This window comes from Puntigrus tetrazona, chromosome 7, assembly GCF_018831695.1.
Source record: "Puntigrus tetrazona isolate hp1 chromosome 7, ASM1883169v1, whole genome shotgun sequence".
NCBI classification, from domain to species: Eukaryota; Metazoa; Chordata; class Actinopteri; order Cypriniformes; family Cyprinidae; genus Puntigrus; species Puntigrus tetrazona.
The window spans coordinates 5,966,185-5,988,457 of record NC_056705.1 but is presented as its reverse complement, the minus strand read 5'-3'; the positions used below and the strand labels follow the sequence as shown (position 1 = coordinate 5,988,457).

At 41.4% G+C, this 22,273-nt stretch overlaps 1 protein-coding gene and 1 long non-coding RNA gene across 2 annotated transcripts in view; both read left to right on the top strand.

The window, feature by feature from the left end:
* LOC122349004 overlaps positions 1 to 22,273 on the top strand; it is a 495,348-nt gene that overhangs the window by 180,701 nt on the left and 292,374 nt on the right. The gene's annotated exons all lie outside the window — the stretch shown is intronic.
* LOC122349062 lies at positions 18,102 to 18,757 on the top strand. The gene is made up of 3 exons (XR_006251415.1): positions 18,102 to 18,158; positions 18,453 to 18,550; positions 18,630 to 18,757. It is a non-coding gene; the product is annotated as an uncharacterized LOC122349062 (long non-coding RNA).

Genomic DNA, 22,273 nt, shown 5'->3' with positions numbered 1-22,273 from the left:
ACGGATATTAGAAGATCAATACAGAGAGAGATGGTAGGAGCGACTACGGCGAGAGAAATCAGTCGCTCTCCACGCCTGGCTCTTGCTTGATATGCTAAAAGCTTGCATGAAATCATGTGAGAAAGAATTCTTACTAACTGAAATGAGACTTCTAACATGCTTTTATTTCAAAATATATATAGATTTTTTTATAAACAGTAACACCAGTGACCAGGCCATCACCTTCATTATACATTTTATAATATTTATTTGGCTTTTTTATGCCATGATGTAATATATTTGGATATTGTATGAATACATTGTTATTATTTGCATGAAATAAAACCGCTCTCTCGTATATGTATTGTGGGCTTGGGATTCATATAATTAAAAACAATTAAAAACTTAATTATAAAAGAATTATAATCTAACACACACTCCAGTTAAAAACTCTATATGCCCCCTTTATTAATGATTTTACAGATTTGCTCTATGGTACTTATCAGATTTCTGCATTTTTTAGATTCATTTGCCTGTTTTTATAATGTATTGTGTAAGTGCACAAGAAACTAAATCACAAAACACATAACTGTGTTAGAAATCAGAATATTAAAGCAGTGTGTAAATCAAAGATGATCCGGACAACATTCCTCTCCTCCTGACACTGAGCTGTGAAGAAACCTGTTATAAAGAAATTTCTTGTTTCATTTGTACATACATATTTAAATTTTTATGTTTTCTCAGTTTTTTCGCCTTTTTATGGACACACACTCACCTGATGCATCTTCTTTCCACATCACTTCCGCTCAGCTGGCTGGCGTGGTTGAGTCCACTGCAGCGCTTTCACGCCAGAAAGCCCTTTGTTTCGGGCGCAGGAGCAGACCGAAGCTGGAAATAAAAGCAGGTCTCGCCATCTGTGTGATTTGGTCAGATTTCTGCATGTTTTTCTGCCTCACCTGGACAGCTGGCTGCCTCTCATCTCAGGTCCAGACAGACTTCAGAACTGACTTCAGTTTCATTCTCACAAAGGTCTTCTTATAAGAAAGACCTAAAAGAATGACACAAAAGAGTGACTACAGACAGACGTGGGGGAAAAGCTAAATGCAAATTAATAATATGCAACCAAATGACATAATAATCAAATACATCATGCATCATATTGCATCTTTTGCTTTTGACAACAATTCACAGCATTTTGGTGCAAATGCATATCACTTAATATTAAAACATGAAGAGGTTATACACACAAAGTAAAAACAAATATGACCCAGATGAAATTATGTTCAGCATATGTGAAATGGGTTGAGAATAATCTCAGATTCAGACAGAGGTCTTCTTCATATTATGAATGACTGGGCCAACAGCAAAAACACTAGAAAAGCAGCACATTTTGGGAAACATCAGCTCAAGTGAAACAGACTCCATTTTTGAATCAAATATCCCACAATGAGCAAGATTTCTTTCATTTATAGCTTCATCATACCTCCATAGACCTCCACCTCACAAAGTGAGTAAGAATCTTTTTAAATCTCCAGGAAATGAATGATTGACGTATTGACCTCCACACTGTTACATGTAGAAGGTGGAGGAAGTGCCAGCTGGAATACTAGAAATCACAGCACATCTAAAGAGATGGAGTGTAAAACTCATTCAGACTTTATATGTGTTTCAGGGTTGTTTATAGACATGTGGAAGTCACTGAAAGAGGATCCACATGGGATTGTTGTTAGCCGTTGTTCTCCAAAAGAGTTTCCGGCGTGAATCTCAGTCTGCTTATTCGTTCTGGACAGAAGTCCTAGTCTGTTTGTAGACATTTAATCTGGCCCAACTCTTGTGCGCGGAGCCCAGATCAAGCCTCCCACCAGCCGGTCCAGTCTCAACATCGTGGTTGAGGAACACTTAGTGAGCACTTACTTTCTGAAACCAGGATTAAAGCCACTATTTGTTAAATGAGATCAGAGGCCATACGTGGGACAGACTGTATGTACATTTCCTGTCGTAAAATAATCTGAAAGATGTCAAGCAATGTCAAAGAAATGGTTTAGTCAGCACATTTTATATTTGAAAGTGTTTCAGGAGGTTTGCTTTAATTTTATAATGCATTTAACTGATCTATCTGTACTGTTGAGTATTGACAAAGGAATCTCTCTCTTCATTTCATAAGAGTGAATTCAGAATAATTATCTCATTTAAGTAACATTTCACATCAGCAAAAAATAAATCTAATATTGATTGCTGTATAAATATTGTAAAAAGAAAATGTTAAAAAAAAAGTTTATGCTATTATGCATGTGCAGTCCAGATATACTTGATTCATGACTGATGCATTGCCCAAATTCTACATTGTGGTCTTTGCACCTTGATCACTTGACTACTTAAATTATATATTTCTGACCCAAGTGTTTGTTGAACTTTTCTCAATACCTGATGGGATGCACCTCCCCACACACACAATACAAATAGAATAATACTACTAATAATAGTTGACCCAGCAATGAAAATTAGCCTATAATTTAGCTACCCCTGCCAATCATAGGTATGTGACTTTCTTCTTTCAGAGTTTTTTACAAATGTATCCTGGCTCTTCCAAGTGTCATGAACTGTTCCTCTGTGGCTCTCTCCGGACGTGCCACCGGAGGGAACCTCCCCTAACTGTCCCGAACTGCAGTTCCCATCATGCTCCTCTCCCAGGACTGATTATCTGAGCAGGTGCATCTCCACACCAGCCATTTAAAAGTGTTCTGACTCCTCTTTGCTGCGAAGTCACTGCTTTCACCCTCCTTTTTTCTGATTGTTTGTCTGCCTGCCTTCTGACTCCCTGTCTTTGATTCCTGCCTCTGACCATCGCCTGGTACTGTTTACTATTCCGCCTCTGTCTCTTACATTCCTGTCACTGTTATAAGATTCTCTGCCTGTTAGACCAATATCAATAAAGAACCAGCAAATGGATCCGAACGTCTCTGACTCTTTTGCACTGCAGAAGACCTCACCACCACAGGATTCAGCAGCTCTTTTTATGATCTGGTTTTCGAGGTTTCATCTCGTTTCGACATGCTCACCACCCATCAACAGCAATCGCTAAAGCTAACCATGCTGACTGAAGAGTTAATTATCGACACGCCTCTCTTCGACTGTTGCTACCTGATACATTTGAGGGCAACCCTGCCAAATGTAAAGGTATTTTACTACAATGCTCCTGTATATCAATCAACATGCCTGTTTGCACCCTACAGATGATAGATGGGCAGATGAATGATATAATTTCCCACGTCAGTTCAGAGCCTTACATGAACACTCCTGGCGGAGGGAAGGAGCCTGGGGAACAGCTGTTGACATTACAGCAATGTAAAGCTGCGAATTGTACACTAACCTTCCACACCCTTTTAGCACAAATCGATGGGTATCAGATCTGCTAAGACGGATGTACCGCAACTGACTTAACAACAACCTGCAAGCCGAGCTAACCTGCCATGATGAGGGTAAATCTTTGGATTGATAACTCGATGAGGAGTTGTTGCAACGGGCACTAGCAAACTTACTCTCCTCACCAACTCGTTTGTCCCGATAAGGCTTAACGCATATAACCTGATCAGGATTCATGAGGAGACAAATGCAAAACTGCCTTCTCTACGACTACTGGTCACTATGAATATCTGGTCATACCGTTCGCCTCTCAATAGTCCTTCCATGTTCCAGGTCTTCGCCAACTAAATCTTTCGAGACATGCTGAACCAACCCCTTAACGTCTAGATTGCTGACATACTCACCAGATTTCCCTTCCCTGTTAAACATGTCAGTGCAGTCCTCCTATGCCTCATACAAAATCAATCATATACCAAATTGAAGAAATGTGAGTTTCATCAGTCCCAAGTCTCCTTCTTATTCTACATCATTGGTCCAGAGGGGGTGACCATGGATGACTGCAAGGTTCAGGGCATCATCAACTGGCCTCAACCCACAATACTGAAAGAGATGCAACATTTTCTGAGATTTGCTTACTCAGAAAATCCCTAAACGTCCCACTGCCTGGGAAACAGCAAAGATAGTAATGAACTAAGTCTTCTGCTTCTACGGTCTGCTGGAGGACATCATGTCCCATCGAGGCCCTCAGTTCACGTCACGGATATGGCACACTTTCTGCACCCAACTTGGCATTAATGTCAGCCTAACCTCTAGTTATCACCCCAGTCAAATGGACAAGCCAACAGCTCAATCAAACAGGATTGGGCCGCTACTTCCATGGGCAGAGTATGCTCAAAACTCCCACCGCAAACCATCCACCAGTCTGACTTTGTTTCAGTGTGTTTGGGTTTCCAACCACCAGGTAAACCCTCCGACTGCGGCGGTTAGTGCTCGGGAGGGTTCCCTCTGGTGGCCATTGGAGATAGCCACAGAGGCGCAGTTCAGACAGAGCCCTCCCTGCGATCGGCTCCAGAAGTAAGGAAATAGCTCTGAGCTGAGGTCTTCCCCATGGTCGGGAGTGGGCTTGTCCGGTTGGTCCTGGTGGAAGTCAAAGGTCAGCTAAGAGTGTTGTGACTTCTCAGTGATTTGAGTTTATAATTTTAAAAGATCAAAATATTTGTGTTACAAAACCCATCAGTTTTCTTCAGAAGACATTTGTTAACTCCACCAGAGGCGTATTGTCACGGTTCATGGATTCATTGTCTCATCTTGTGTGTCTGTTTGTTATGTGCTGAGTGTTTGGGTGTGTCTGAGCTCATTATTTGGGCTATTTAAGACCAGCTAACGCCGCTCACTGTCAGATCCTCACCGTTGTCCTGAGTTCCAATCCTGATGTTGCTCTGTTTGTCAGTCTTCTGGATTGTTCCTGACTTCGGAGGATTCCGCTTGGATTGGCGTGTCCACTGCGCCCCTGCACCCGCTTTCCATCCTCCGCGCTGCACCTGAGCTCCACCGCCATCAGTGACTTTCTCTTGTTTATCTTCTAATAAACTGTTGTTAACCGCAATTGAATCCTTCTCTTGATTCCCGTGACAGAAGGATCTGACCATATATGGATTCAGCGAAGCTCTAAATATTCAAGGATTGCTTGAAAACAACAATGCACGATTGGATTGTCAAGACAAGCAAATGCTTGCGACGGACGGCAGCCGTGCAGCGCTAGTGGTGCAGGTGTCCGAGCTCACCAATCAACTCCAACAACTGCGGACGCCCACTGCGGAGCGTTTTTAGTTAAGTGCTCAATGTTTTTCTCACTTCAGCCACAGACTTTTGCTACTGAAGAGTCCAAGGTAGCGTTGGTACTCACCCTGTTGTCTGGGAAGGCAGCCTTATGGGGAACGGGTGTGGGAGAATCGCCATCCCTGTTGTTCCTCGTTCCAAGCACTGTCTGAGGAGATGAAAAGAGTTTTCGATCGTGCAGTAGTCGGACGTGAGGCGGCACGCAGACTGGCCGATCTCCGTCAGGGTGAAAGATCTGTTTCAGACTTTTCCATCGAGTTCTGAACCCTGTCGGCTGAGTGCAAATGGAACGAGGAGGCGCAGTGGGACATGTTCCTGCATGGGTTGGCTGACCGGATCCAGAGAGAGATATTTACCTTGGAGTTACCCAACAGCTTGGATGGACTGATTGATCTTGCTCTCCGTGTGGATTCTCGATTACAGCAACGCGACCAGCGAACATGTCGTCAGCTATCACCACCAGTTACTGAATTTTCTCCTGTTGACTCTGGACGCATGGTCAGTCACTCATCTGACACCGAACCCATGCAGGTTGGTAGAGCTCGGCTTTCCCGGGAGGAGAGAGATCGTCATAGAGCCAAAGGACTTTGCATGTACTGTGGGGCATCAGGCCATTTTTTGGTGGATTGCCCGGTAAAAGCACAAGCCTGGCGGTAGAATTGAGGTTACTGTCGGGTGGAGTATCACTGAACAAATCCTCAACCACCACCCTCCTCCCCGGTAAGACTGCAGTGGGCAGACGGAAGACATGACTGTTCGGCCATGCTGGACTCGGGGCTGAAGGTAACCTTTTGGACCGAACTCTTGCTCTTCAACTCCACATTCCCACGGTCTCTCTACGTCACAAGGTCTCTGTCTGTGCCCCTCAATGGACAAGCCCTTCCTGACATCACTCACTCCACTATATCTGTTACGCTTGTCACATCTGGAAATCATACAGAGACAATTAAATTTTTATTGACTGATTCACCTCTCATCCCTGTGGTGCTAGGCCATCCCTGGCTTGTTCGGCATAACCCTAGGGTCAACTGGGGCCAGAGTTCAATTACTGCGTGGAGCGACAACTGTTATGCCTCTTGTCTTGTGTCTGCTTGTTCTCCTGTGTCTTGTGTTTCGTTTCAGGATGAGGCGGTGAGTCTGTCAAACGTGCCCAAGGAGTACCTCGACCTGAAGGAAGTGTTCAGTAAGTCCAGGGCTGCTTCTCTTCCTCCACATCGTCCCTATGACTGTGCGATAGATCTAGTTCCAGGTACGTCTCCGCCTAAGGGCAGTTTATACTCACTTTCAGTTCCTGAAAGGGAGGCCATGGAGAAATATATTTCAGATTCTCTAGCAGCCGGGATCATTCGCCCTTCTTCTTCTCCAGCGGGGGCAGGATTTTTTTTGGTCGCGAAGAAGGATGGCTCTCTGCGACCTTGCATTGATTAATGAGGCTTGAATAACATCACGGTAAAGAACACCTATCCTTTGCCGTTAATGTCTTCAGCATTCGAGAAGTTGCAGGAGCATCCATCTTCACCAAATTAGATTTGGCGTAACGCCTACCATTTGGTCCGCATAAGGGAGGGGGATGAGTGGAAAACTGCCTTTAATACCCCAAGGGGGCATTTTGAGTATCTGGTCATGCCGTTTGGGCTGTCTAATTGCCCCACAGTTTTCCAAGCACTCGTCAATGATGTGCTGAGAGACATGGTAGATCAGTTCATATATGTCTACCTGGATGACATATATTTTTTTTTTTCTCTCTCCAGGAACATGTGCAGCATGTCAGGCGAGTGCTCCAGAGGCTGTTGGAGAATGGGCTTTTCATGCACAGTCAGTTCCCTTTTTGGGGTATATCATCTCGGCCGAGGGAATTCGCATGGACCCCGATAAGATCAAGGCTGTGGTGAATTGGCCAACCCCTGATTCCCGTAAGGCCCTGCAGAGGTTTCTGGGGTTTGCCAATTTCTCACCGACGCTTTATTCGTAATTTCAGCCAACTAGCCGCTCCTCTGACGGCCTTGACCTCCATCAAGATGGCGTTCAGGTGGTCCAATGCAGCTGAGGCTGCATTTGCCAAACTGAAGCGCCGCTTTGTTTCGCTGCCATTCTGACTGCCCCTGATCCCACACGTCAGTTTGTGGTGGAGGTCGACGCCTCAGAGGTGGGGGTAGGTGTGGTGCTGTCCCAGCAGGTTTCCTCGGATGATAAGATGCACCCCTGCGCGTTTTTCTCCCATCGACATCCCCTGCTGAACGCAATTATGACATTGGTAACAGAGAGTTGTTGGCGGTTAAGCTTGCTTTGGAGGAATGGCATCATTGGTTAGAAGGGTCGGGGTACCTTTCATCGCCTGGACCGATCATAAAAACTACATCAGATGTAGTATATCAGATCCGCTAAACGGTGGGCACTGTTTTTCGGTCGTTTTGATTTCTCGCTGTCATACCGCCCGGGGTCCAAAACATCAAACCCGATGCGCTGTTCCGTATCTTTGATTTTTCAGAACACCCGCCGCCTCCTGAGTGCATACTACCTGAGAAACTCATTGTTTCTACACTCACTTGGGAGATCGAATCAAGGTTCGCACAGCCTTAGAAGGGGTAACGCTTCCGTCCGGTGCCCACCAACCGGTTATTCGTGCCTGAGGGGTTAAGGTCCAACGTTATCCGGTGGGGCCAATGTGGCTTGTCATCCAGGAATTGGACGCACTAGGTTTCTAGTTAACCAACGATTCTGGTGGCCGCCATGGCTCGGGACATTCAGGATTTTGTTTTGGCCTGTTCAGTCTGCGCCGTGGTAAGACTTCCAATCGACCCCAGAGGGATTACTTCAACCGCTGTGTTTCATGTCTCTAAATTAAAACCTGTTTTTCATTCACCCCTTAATCCGCCGGTCCCGGTTCCTCCACCGCCGCTCTCGTAGACGGGGAGCCAACATATTAGGTCAATCGTATTCTGGACTCAAGGCGCAGAGGACGTGGATTCCAGTACTTGGTGGACTGGGAAGGTTACGGTCCAGAGAAGAGAAGTTGGGTTCCTGCCAGGGACATTCTGGATCACTCTCTTATTGATGATTACAATCAACGGGTAAGATTGGCTGGGAGCGCCAGGGGGCACTCTTAGGAGAGGGGGTACTGTCACGGTTCATGGATTCATTGTCTCATCTTGTGTGTCTGTTTGTTATGTGCTGAGTGTTTGGGTGTGTCTGAGCTTGTGATTGCGATCTGATCAGCCCCAGCTGTGGCTCATTATTTGGGCTATTTGAGACCAGCTAACGCCGCTCTCATTGTCAGATCCTCACCGTTGTCCTGAGTTCCAATCCTGATGTTGCTCTGTTTGTCGGTCTTCCAGATTGTTCCTGACTTCGGAGGATTCCGCTTGGATTGGCGGTCCACTGCGTCCCTGCACCCGCTTTCCATCCTCGCGCTGCCCGAGCTCCACCGCCATCAGTGACTTTCTCTCTTGTTTATCTTCTAATAAACTGTTGTTAACCGCAATTGAATCCTTCTCTTGATTCCCGTGTCACGTATGGGTTAGTTTTACAGCGGATATATGTTCTTTATTGAGATTCAAAATAGTTGCCACTATCCACCAACATTATCAAGCTTGGAAGAGCCCAGATACTTTTTTAAAAGTACGTTTTTACACCTATGTTGGCTTGGAGGTAAGTAAAATATGAGCTAGTTTTCAGGTTTGGGTGAACTATTCCTTTAAGTGTTTGCATATAGTAATATATTAATTTAAATGCTTGGCATCATTAATACTGTGCTTTGGTGTTTTTGAAGACCTGGAATAGTCTTGCTCATTATCAAGCGGCTAAGAGCACAAGTGTAGGTATTTGTACAGGGCACAACTGTTTGTATGTGTCATTAGCATCTGGCAATATGGGGTTTTATTTAGAAGGTGCAATTTGCGCTTTCTCTGTTTATATAAATATGTGATCAACGTCCGTGTATATTTCTTACATTTTTGGAAGTCGACTAGAACTAGAACTAGACCTATATTAAAAAAATCAATTTTTGAGAAAACCTACAAAGTCAGAATCTCAAGGTTGCTTGTTCTGAATTACCAGGAAAAATCGCATAAACTCCCACTTCACAGAGAGTAAGAATCTTTGAATCTCCAGGAATATTCACAGTAACATAGCGTCCCTCCATCCCATCACACGAGTAGCTGGAAGTAGCTCCGTCTGGAATAGAAGAAACTGTAGCACATCTGAAGAAAGATATAAGATTAAGTTACTCCATTTTGTTACTCTTCTTTGTGGGGCTGTTGATTTAATTTAGTTTTGGGGAGGAGCTTGTCTCTTCAATATGTGAAGTCTATAAATCACAAATGACTGTTGACTTGCATTCAACTAAATGGTTTCAGCTCACTGCCCTGTAAACTACTCATAATTTAGAACTGCAGTCGACCCGGATGCTACATCTGTATAGAACTAAAATTGTTATGTTTATTCATGTGAAAAATGTTTAAGTTTTGTTTAGTGAAGATTATTTGGACAGGGTGGAATTGCTTTAGTAAATTCCAATGAAATATAAGAAGATATTAGAGACTCACACTGGGTTGCTGAAAAGATCTAAAGAATTGTTTCCGATCCGAATCTCTGCCCCGTTTAACCTGTCTCCACAGCAGAGCGGTCTGTTAGTGAGGGTCACTCTGTTCACGCTGTAGGTCTTCATCAGGTCCAGACTCACCACGGGTCACTCTGTAACTCTGTATGAGTACAGGTGGAGTTCAACCCATCCAGAGCGTTTGTGGCATACCAGTTGTAGGCTAACGTCGACTGATTGGCCGTGCCCAATGTTGCTACGTTCACTGGAATATGTTTCAAGAGAAAACCTTATTTGTAATTACAATTGCACAATTACAATTACAATACCCATTCTGACTGGAACTGTGTGTGTAATAATGCAGTAGCAGCATTAATAATAGGAGTTTCTATGAAGCTGTACACTAAAGGCAGTAAAACTCCCACAACTTGTATTCCTTTTCACACAAAGCATGATTTGTAGGTCTACAGTTTTGATTAAGTACTCCTTGAATATCTGAATGAACTACCTCAATATGTACCTGAAGCAACGTAATACATAAACGTGCCTATATCAGCATAACAAAAATATGCCTGGGTCAATTTTAGCACCACTCACTTGTTTCATTTTGAAACTGTCACCAAACACACAGTAAGGTACATAAGGTGCAGCAGAAGTGTATTTAGAAGTACTTATTCGAGAAGTGCCTGGTTCGGTGCTTGATCTGTACAGAGGTGACTCATATTTTGCCAGAAACAATGGCTTGAATCAAAACACCTTAATAAATGTGTGTTTCTCACAGTTGTGCTTCACAAGACTGCAGGTTAAGTGTGTGGATTAATGATAGACTAGATAAACTAGACATTTGTCTGTGTTTTTTGTTAGTAGAAACTGTAGAACCATTATTTGAATTATATATATTTGTTTTTTGGTTTCTTTTTTTTTTTTAGAAAAACCCTAAATGGCACGTAAAACCAAATGAACTTTGGATGCTTTACATGTCTCATCCTAACTATCTGTGCATGCAGTCAAATAGTTAGTCAAAGTACAGGTATCTAAAACACACTAATGAGTGTAAACAGGAGTTAATAAATATTAAGCATGTTAAAGATAAAAGTACATTAATTGAATGAATAAAATTTGATTGTGTTTAGACTAAAATTGAATTAATGTGAATTAGGCAATTAACAATTATGTGTAATAACTCTGACCTTCTGTTCCATTCGCCTTCATTTGAAGTAAGAAAACCCCTTAAAAAAAAAAATATAGATTAATGCTTAGTTTTAGTAATAGTATAGTATGGTATAGTAATAGTACCATAAGTAAGCTTAAAACTACACTCTCAGAAATAAAAAGTACAAAAGATGTGACTGGGGTGTTACTTTTTCACTTTTATACCTAATAGGTTTGAATATGTACACTTTAAGTACTAATATGTACCTTTTAGGTACCAAAATGCTTATGCACCTGCATTTCTGGGAATGTACTATTAAAGTACTAAAATGTACACTTTAGGTACTAACTTGCACTTACTTGAACCCTATTGGAAAAATAATTAGCAAATATTTACCTTTTGAAAATGTTTTTTTTCCTTTTCTGAGACTTTACTTACCCAAAAGTGACAGAGTCAAAACCTTCATGTCCATATCAAGAACTTGAATCGTTCTGCTTTAAGGTGAGGATGTTTGAATCAACAGAGAGAGAGAGAGACAGAGAGAGAGAGAGAGAGAGACAGAGAGAGAGAGAGAGAGAGAGAGAGAGAGAGAGAGAGAGAGAGAGAGAGAGAGAGAGAGAGAGAGACGAGAGAGAGAGAGAGAGAGAGAGAGAGAGAGAGAGAGAGAGAGAGAGAGAGCGAGAGAGAGAGAGAGAGAGACAGAGAGAGAGAGAGAGAGAGAGAGAGAGAGAGAGAGAGAGAGAGAGAGAGAGAGAGAGAGAGAGAGAGAGAGAGAGAGAGAGAGAGAGAGAGAGAGAGAGAGAGAGAGAGACAGAGAGAGAGAGAGAGAGAGAGAGAGAGAGAGAGAGAGAGAGAGACGGAGAGAGAGAGAGAGACGGAGAGAGAGAGAGAGAGAGAGAGAGAGAGAGAGAGAGAGAGACAGAGAGAGAGAGACAGAGAGAGAGAGAGAGAGAGAGAGAGAGACAGAGAGAGAGAGAGAGAGAGAGAGAGAGAGAGAGAGAGAGAGAGAGACAGAGAGAGAGAGAGAGAGAGAGAGAGAGACAGAGAGAGACAGAGACAGAGAGAGAGAGAGAGAGAGAGAGAGAGAGAGAGAGAGAGAGAGAGACAGAGAGAGAGAGAGAGACACAGAGAGAGAGAGAGAGAGAGAGAGAGAGAGAGAGAGAGAGAGAGACAGAGACAGAGAGAGAGACAGAGAGAGAGAGAGAGAGAGAGAGAGAGAGAGAGAGAGAGAGAGAGAGACAGAGAGAGAGAGACGGAGAGAGAGAGAGACAGAGAGAGAGAGAGAGAGAGAGAGAGACAGAGAGAGAGAGAGAGAGAGACAGAGACAGAGAGAGAGAGAGAGAGAGAGAGAGAGAGAGAGAGAGAGAGAGAGAGAGAGAGAGACAGAGAGAGAGAGAGAGAGAGAGAGACAGAGAGAGACAGAGACAGAGAGACAGAGAGAGAGAGAGAGAGAGAGAGAGAGAGAGAGAGAGATTAGCCTAACTTTACATACCACAACTGTCAGAGGATGTGTCCTTTAAAATAGGTTTATTTTCACATTGAAGTTTAAAAAGATCTGATGTAATTCTAAGATTAGTATTATGACTAAACAAGCAAACGATTGGTAAGCTTCCAAAAAGAAGAAGAAAATAAATCATCCATCAGAGAGAGATAGAAGGAACATCAGGAATGGCCAAATCCAAAAAAGACAGACCGCTTCTGGAAGTGCATTCTCTGGATCTCTATAAGACCAACCTGCACCAGAATGACAGGAAGAAAACGAAGTATGGAGAAGGCTTGGAACACATCCTCATCTGTGAAACACGGGCAGTGTGATGATGAGCATGACTGTGGGTCACTGGTGTTCAGTGATGATGAGACAGAAGACAGAGGGAATACTAAAGTGTACAGGGATATACTGTCTGGCCAGAGAAATGCAGAAAAGTTGATTGGACGGGAAGAACAAAGGCAACACGAGCAACCCAGGTGTTTCTGAAGGTAAAAAAGTGTGTATATTCTGCTCTGGCCGAGTCAATCTCCTGACAGCTTTCACTCGCTGAGGACAAGACTAAAGACAAGACAGACAGACCTGGTGAAGCATCTCTGCTGATGTCCATAAGTTCTAGACTAAAGGCAGTAATTGTCTGCCAAGGATTCTCAGCAAAATATAAAAATGCACATTTTATTTATACATTTTATTTTGTAATCCTATGCATTTATGCTATATTTTTGTATAACCCTTTGAATTAAAGCTTAAACTCAATCTTGATTGTTTCATTTTATTTCTCTTCTGGTAGCATACAGCGGCAAAATGGTAAAAAAAAAAGTTTCAGTGTCCCAATATAGATGAACTAACTGTATATACGGTGAACGCCGAAACCAAACTTCATAACTTTATAGCAAGTTGACGCTGGTCACACACTTACATCAGCTGAATTTAACATAATTAACCAATCATTAAGAACAGAAAGCTGTGTATTCAGTAATATTCTTGTACAAAAACAAGCTTCTTCTGTCCCGACATGAAACATTCTGATAGGATTAACAGCCTAGTGTACTTGAGCATTGCGTCGTCCTTATAAAGTGATCTCTAGAGCGTGCTCAGGTCAGTGAAAGCTTTGCAGCCTCTGCTGGTACATGCTCAAAACTACAGTGTGCCAGATATATTATTACTGTCAAATGTGCAGATTTCCCACAGAATCAAGCTACTCAAGAACTGTGGCGGTGGGTTGATTTATTTTTATTATTATTTTGTGTATGTATAAGTTCTAAACGCATGAATAATTCTGTAGGGTTCCATTTTACATCAGTAGTAGTCTATAAAATATTAAGTATACTAAATATTATGACAGTACTTTCACACTTGTGCTAGATAAAGTAGCATTGGTATATTTGTAGAAATAAAATTATGCATTTTTCTTTAATGCCAAAATAAAAAAGTTGTTCCATGAATATATTTCCTAAAGTAAACATGTCAAAACTCATTTGGCCACGCCATGTGAAGATTTACCTGCACATTTCCATTGAGGTTCCCGGAAAACAGATTCTAAGAAAACAGTGCTCAAAGAAGCTTGTCTTGCGCTCGCTAGCTAGCTCTGGTACTTTTATGTGCAAATGAGTCATTGCTGTGGTTCTCAAATTACAGTTTTATTAAGATTCAGAATCAGACACACATGAAATCTACTCTAAATCTTTGTTCGTATGGGTTTTTTGCACTTGCTTGTGCAAATCATTAGACTAGTTTTATTTAGCTAGCATTAGGACTTGCATGCCGAAGAAGCACAAGAAACTGAATGGAAAGTCGACGATTTCCTTGGAGAATCTCTTTAAGAACGTGTTGATTCATTGATCACCCCAGGATTTAAATAATCACGCCAGATCCTCGCATGCACTCATGATCTATCGGCTGATCACAGACTTGTGTTTGGCATCATGTTTTGGTTTGCAAAGTCATGTGTCACGGCACATTTAATAATCTAGTAATAATCTAGCAGGCAAAACAAGCCACCACACTATAACTCTGAATCATACATGAAGGCTTATAATGGGAAACAATGCTCTTAAAAGGACAAAAGAGATTCTGGATAACAGACATCAGATGATATTCCAACTGTGCTTGGTTAAAATACATGCACAATAAAATAAAATGGATGAAAAATGTGCATGCATCAGACTGAACTGACGTTATATTCCCCTCCTCAGAGCTCTCTTTTGCTTTTGTTTCTGCTTCAGCTTCTTTAGCTTGGATTGCTGGATGGAAAACATACAGCACTTGGCACATTTTACTGGATTTCTTTCCGCTTTATATTTAACACTGACTTTTATTCAGAGCAATACAAGCATTTTAACTAGTATTGCTTAATATTTGACCACATCAGATGGATGCATTTTTTGTTTTTGAGCAGATGGTGGACTCTCGTGGAGCTCCTGATTTCCATGCTCCCTGAGATCATTCAAATACAAACAAAACAACATGGAAACGATCAATGATCCGAGTGATGGCGTGGAAATCAGGACGTATTACTTAAAGCTCTGTGAGTTAATCTAGAGCTGCTATGGTCAACATACCGCATGCGGATTCAAAGCAGAAGATAGAAGATAAATCAGACGCCCCTACGAATTTATCACTGGACAAAAAAACAAAAGCAACTTGATGCAGCTGTATTTTCACACTGTGTTCTTGTTGTTTTGCATAGTAGTTTACATCAGAAGTACACTTCTTGAATGATTAATGACAAATGGACATGAGCTATACTACAAACATGACAGTTATAGTAATTCAATTTATTTTTGATCATTCCTTTTAGGAGCAAATCTTAATAGTGCTAATAATGAAACTCAAGGATATGTGAAACGATCTAAACATGACATTGTTAATGTTTTCTTTCAATCAATCAATCAATCAATCAGTCAATCAATCATTTTTATTTATATAGTGCTTTTATCAACACAGGTTGTATCAAAGCACTGAACAATATAAAGTAGAAGAATACAATGACAGGGATGTATAATGATGAGAGCGAACAATTTGTTATTAAATGCAGAGACGGTCTCAATCACTAGAAGTTAAGTGTCCCCAACAAAGAAGACAGAGGAACCAAAACCCCATCCATACAGAATGAAGAAAAAAACCTTGGGAGAAACCAGACTCAGTTGGGGTCAGTTCTCCTCTGACCGGACGCCCAGCACTTAACTTCCTGTTCAATGTTAAACACAGCTGTGTCAGGTAGTGTAAATGACTTAGTGTGTGTGTGTGTGTGTGTATCAGGACTTTGACTCATATCAATCATTTAGATGGATGGAGACAAGCGTAAAAGTAAAAACTGTATGAAAATGAATCTGAGTGTTCTTTCGGCACCAGGGCATTTTGTCACATTTGTTTTGTAAATCAGACTTAGGGGTGAAGGTGTGCTGAGAAAAGCAATTCTGTTATCCTATGATGTGTGAAATATATTCAGCAAGCTGCCAGTGAGAGTTTTCAAAGGGTGGAGACTCGAAGCTGCTGGGAGCGATGCAAATAAAAGTAGGCATGGATCCTAGACGTTAAAGAGCTGAAGGAGGAACTTGTCAGCTGTCATATCTGACCAACACATCACTGGTTAATGGTCTATAAAAAACAAGATGGGGGCTCTCGATTGCTTGATTTTACTTTTGGGTGAGTACAAATGACACATTCTTTACGCAAAAGAGTCGAATGCAACATGAACTTCCCCGAAAGCAATAGAACATTTGTTTTTGTCACAGGTGTCTTTTCCATTCGAGGCAGTTCTGAAAACACGGACGGTAAAAAAGTTCTTGTAACTAAGATTAACATCAGTTAATGCATGAAGTAACGTTGACCAAAGCAGGCGTACTCTAGCTATTTTTTAGTGGTTAATGAAATATCGTTCATTGTTCGTATGTGAACATGCAAGAACATATCAATGAAATAATGCAAACTATTTTGCAATAATTTACACTGGAATAAAAACACTTCATAATCATCTGTCCAAGCTGACAAGTTCATGTAATTTGTATTGGTTGCATACGGCTTTGAATAGAAGTGATCTCTTGAAATGTTTTAGAGAATTTAGCATTAAAAGGAACGGCTGTGCAGTCGACCACGATTACCAATGGGGAGCAGCAAACGCCATCGACGGCATCAGATACGCTCCGGAGAAGCCTCATACTGCTCCATCACACTGAACCTGCTCAACCAGTGGTGGAGACTGGACCTGCTGGAGTACTACTACATTGACAGAGTGACCGTCACCAACAGAGCCGACTGCTGCTCGGAGCGCATGACAGGAGTAGAGATCCGCATCGGAAACTCCCTGAAAAACAACGGCAACGACAATCCCAGGTGAACTCATGGAAACAGCGACCACTGAGTCGGTAGAACCAGATCACCCGACTGTTCTGTGCTTCCTCTCCGCGCAGATGTGGCGTCATTACTTCACGCGTCCCACCGGGCGGCACGGTCAGCTTCAGCTGCGGCGGGATGGAAGGCCGTTACGTGAACCTGTACCTGCCTAACATCCAGACGTATCTCACTCTCTGCGAGGTGGAGGTCTACGGAAGTCCAGGTCACTTCCCACGCCTTACTCTAGGCTAGCTTTGCGGCTCACAGTTTTATGGTTAAACTTTTGTGTGTGCCGCAGATGGAAATGCGAACATCCTGTACCGTGGTTAATTTTCATAATAGTGAAATGTCAAGTGGGCACATTCATTGTCTCACAAGACGAGCGAATGAGATGAGCTATTTGTGTTGATGCATATTTTATAATCGTATTATAGTCCGCCTAAGATATCCCCAAACCTATAAAACAAACTTCAAACTACCTATTTTATAGTAGACTTAAATATGCAGGAAAATGAACACTGGAGTAGGCATATAGCCCTAAAATCCCACTTTAAACCTAACCTATCTCAAAAATATGTGAAGAAACACATGGTAAGTGCAATCACGATAATTTGTTGCGAAAATATCAAATGCAGGTCCTTCCTGGCAGAAAACAGGAGGTTTGTGTGAGACGCAGAGCAAAAGTTCTTGATCTTTTCATTCAAATGCACGGCATGATGATGAAGCACTCATCAACCAAAGAACGTTTGATTTTGCTGACGTGAAATCTGTCGTAAAGCTTCTTGAAGAAGCTGTAACTGTTGAACATCTGCTCAGGATGGACAAGAAGATCACAGGATACTTTTATTACAGCACAAAGATAAAACTCATTCTTGGTAATTAGATTGCATGTGTTTTTGGTGTATTTTATGGTTCTGTTCAAACAAAGTAAAAATTAGACTACACGATAAGTTGACGGTTAAACAATTGCAGAAATGTTATTTAACATTATGCATTTTTCGAAATTAGTTTGCAGCAAAAATCACGCCAAACAGAATTTTATATTAAGGAAATAAGTAAACTTTATTTAACAATGCAACTGAAAGCATAATGCCATTTATTAGACAACTCAAAAATTAATAATAATAATAATTAATCACACGTAAGGATTAATTTGTAAGTCTGTTCATACTAAAGAAAGGTTTTACGTGCCATCAGTGAGTTTTCCTGCTGTAAAAATACCAGAAGTGTATGTTTTGTTGCCTGTGAATGCATGAGTATATTGTATATTTTGTAGAACCACATTTTGCATAAAAATGCAAATTCTACGGTCACGACACAAAACATGCACTGGTTGTCTTTCTGTCTTTATTACCTTGATGTTCTTGTTTTATGCTTTTCCAGCATGCTTTAGAAAAGTGCTCCTGAGGATGAAATTAACCTCCAGTGCTGAAATAACGGCAGTGAGCTACACATTTCTAAATCAGGTAAAGAGACGTGTAAAAGATAATAGAATTCAAATAGAATGGACAAAATCCTGTCATCTTTCCGATAGGCCTACCTCATATTTGATTTATAACTAAATACATAAAGCTTTTCTGTCAAACAACTTGCAAGGAAAACTACTTTATTGTTATTATTGTTGTTTCAGTTGTATATCCCTATTGATGCTTTACAAATTTGGAAGCGACTACAGTATTCTCGAGACGTTTTAAAAGTATAAACGGACTCGGTCCTGTTAATAAGCATGTGTTGCTTTAATATCTGCATGTGTGTTTTAGCTGCAGTCTGCTCTGGGCTTGAGCTCGGCCTCTGATGTTAAACTGTCCTGGTCCAGACTCCCGTACCGCGTCGCTACAAACGAGAAGAAACCCACGAGGTCAGAGTGCGTTCTCGTTAGCACACAACAGCTTTGTTTTTGAGTACGATCGTCACAATCGGTGTGTTTTATTTTTCAGGACTTGTGCTGGCAAACGTTAAACTGGATCCACAGGCTGAGTCTTGGTTACACGAGTTATTTATAATTCATTGATTTCTGCTAACATTTTCATTGCCTTGTTGTACATGGTTCATATACGTGGTTCGAAACATTCTGTATAAATACGCAATATTTGTTTACCTCTGTTACAATACAGAGATGTGTATCTCAAAATTAAAATATATTATTATTATGTGATTTATCACGCGTATCGACAGCGTAGTCAATCAATCAATCACCTCATATCTTCTATTTATAATGAATATAATATATTAAAAGAACAAATAATGATGGCGGTCGCTCCTCAAGAGATCTGCTTCAGAAGGGATCTAGAAACGAAAATCAAGAGATTCAGATGTTCCTCGTCATTAAACGCATCCCTGAAGGATTCTACAGCATTTCCCAGGTTTCGCGTTCGAAGGGACTCACCGCTTTCACGTCGATCACGGATGAGATCTTTTCCGGGGGTTTGAGTCCAGCTCAGCGTCACGTTAGTGATTCCTCTCGCAGCCAGAGCCGACTTCAGCTGCGGTGAACCGTTCGTTAGTGTGATAGAGATGAATCAAAAGCTGATAAGAGACAGACGTTCTCACCTCTTTCAGCAGGTGGTCTGCTGCTGTCAGGTCCATCCGATCGGGCGGCGGAGTTCAACGCTAGCTTCATGAACCACTGCCTGGAGATTTCTAGGAAACGCAATCATTCTCGCTTCACTCGCAGTAAAAACAAAAATGACAGAAAATCATCATAACGATAACGAATGGGTAAGGTTTGATCACCTGACTCAAACACTTCCACCTCACACACAAAGAGGGCCTTCACGAATCTACGAATGAGGACGTACCGTCCCTCGCGATCGGAGCAGGAGTACGTGATGCTGTTGGCTGCTGGATCGCTGGAGATCACGGCACAGCTGTAAGATCACACACACACACACACACATACACACAGGCGAATTAATAGATTAAAGAAGGACTTATAACAGACATGACCTTCTGGGTAAGGTACCATGTGCTAGCAAACTACATGTTTAACCGTTTAATTAGATTACAGTAATAACTGTGAGCGTGGAGCACGAATGCAATCATAAGCAGCACAGAGTAGCGCTAGCCAACAATGCATAGCTATGTATCTTTAATGCGAAAATGAGTCAAATAAAGATCATGTTCCAGGAAGATATTTTGTACGTTTCCTACTGTAAAAATATAATATATATATATATATATATATATATATATATATATATATATATATATATATATATATATATTTTTTTTTTTTTTTTTTTTTTTGATTGGTAATATGCATTTCTAAGGACTTCGCTTTCAAGTGCCATCTAAAATTTTCTTTTAAAATGAGTGTTTTTGTGCAGGTTTAGTAGGTTTAGTTTGACGACATTAAAGCGACCACTGAACGTAAGTATAGAAACATTTTAAAGATAACATTTTTAATTGCACTTAAAGTTTTTTATGTGAACTCTACACATCATATAGTCTATGCATTATTTAATCCAACCAATTACACTGCCGAAAAAACTAAATGAGACTAATTAATTACCAACAATGCATTGCACGCAGCACGGATAAGACTTCCCTTCTTAATCTTTCACAGCTGAAATGTTCACACTTATGTAAAATCACAATGTAGCGCAAAACTATAACAAATCAGACTTTAATATCACCTTATAACACATTTCTGCATGAAATGATTCTGTTGATCTGCTTGCATCGTACAGCCGATGAACCCAACGAACACGAGCTCTCACGGGAAATACCTGCTGGAGCGTCTCACCTGGGATTGTGGTTTCCTTCGTCCTCCAGAGAGCCGCCAAGAGAATCTCAAAATCTTTCCTACCGCCTGACAGCAGTCTTGTCTGTAGGTGACCACCACGGTGCTCACTCGATACGAAGCCCGGAGATCCAGCCTCCACCACGCTCTGCCTTCAAGGTGTGTGGCGGCACAGGAAGTGGAAGACGGCGAGGTATCCCTGCCTCCATCGATGGCGAGGTCCGCGGACAGACCCCAGAATACCGTCGACTGCGCCGCGGTTCCTCTATGTGACAGACTCTCTGGAAAGGCAAATGAATTGGTTGTGGAGGCTGGAATCTCTCACCCCACTGCACTGGATTTACATTTTAAAACAGTTTCACGTCGCGCTGGAGCTAGTCATATTATTCAACCCCAACCACTAACCCTAACCACAACCAAATAGCGCTGAAGCAGTTTAGGACAAATATTTGGCGAGTTCATTCTTACAGAACGTGATATGATGTAGCATTTTATGCATAATTCTATAGATTTATCTTCAATGTGAAAATCAGTCATATAAAGATCACGTTCCAGGAAGATATTACTGTAAACATATCAAAACCATGTATATTTTTGTTTGGTAACATGCATTTCTAAGGACCATCTAAAATGTTCTATTCTAAAATGAGCATTTTTGTGTAGGTTTAGTTATTCCCCTTTAATGAAAACGAACAGTTTGCCGACATTAAAGCGACCACTGAACATAAAAATAGGGAAATGTTAAATATAAAATTTTTAATTGCACTTAAAAGCTTTTACATCTGAACTCGTATCGTCTATACAGTATGTAATCCAACCAATTCTACCGTAACGTGAAAATTCATTAAACGAGGCTAATTAATTACCAACAATGCATTGCAAACAGCACCGGACAATTCTATAGACGCCAAAAGTCGTTAAATGAAGCCTCTGATAGCCGGTCGTATCAAAACACTCATGTCCTGAGAGTTCGACGTGTTTCTAAGTCGACATGTTCTGTTGACCCTGAAACAATATTTTAACTCCCAAAATGGCCATATCTCTACACCTAAACCTATACTCACGAGTAATGCCTAAAATGAGATTTAATAGGTGACTGGCACTGATGTACGAGCACCAAACACTGACCAAAACTATAAACTGTTTCTTTAAATCTGTGCTTAACCATAATGTTGTTTGATGTTTGATCCAGGAACAGATCTGCCTCGAAGGCCCACTGTTCGCCCGTGCATTCGTTAAACACGTTTTATTTTCAGATACAGAAAGGTTATCTGGCCAGTTGTTGCTATAGTAAACGTATAAGGTCCGTGCGTTAATAAATAAAAACAAATACATAAACGTTGCTCTACCTTTAGCGCCACCTGTCTGCGCCTGAACAGAAAACAGCCCTGTCCGAAAGATATTTAACGACAGATCAATATAAAAACAGATGTATGTTAAAGGCAAATAAGCATTCAAATGATGTTGCATTTGTTTTGTAAAGCAGTCAAAGTCAGATTCATGCGATGGATTATTCCCAGACGGGCACAAGTCAAAGTACTATAATGCAAAGCGCATGAACTCAAATACTTCCCGAATGCAAACTGCAGGTTTAATATTTATAAAAGGAAAAGGGGGAGAAAAGTTCGTGAAAAGTGATTTAATTTTGGCTCAATGGTTTATAAAACTTTTATAATCACGTCTGGATAAATAAAAAGTCTTACATTACCCAGAAATAATAACAGCCAGCACCGGAGGAGACCCGTCATCTTTCAAGATCTGAGCATATATATGTTAAGGGAAGAAACTACGAAAGACATTATAAGAAAGTTATGAAGCTGAGAAGAAGATCGCCGCTGT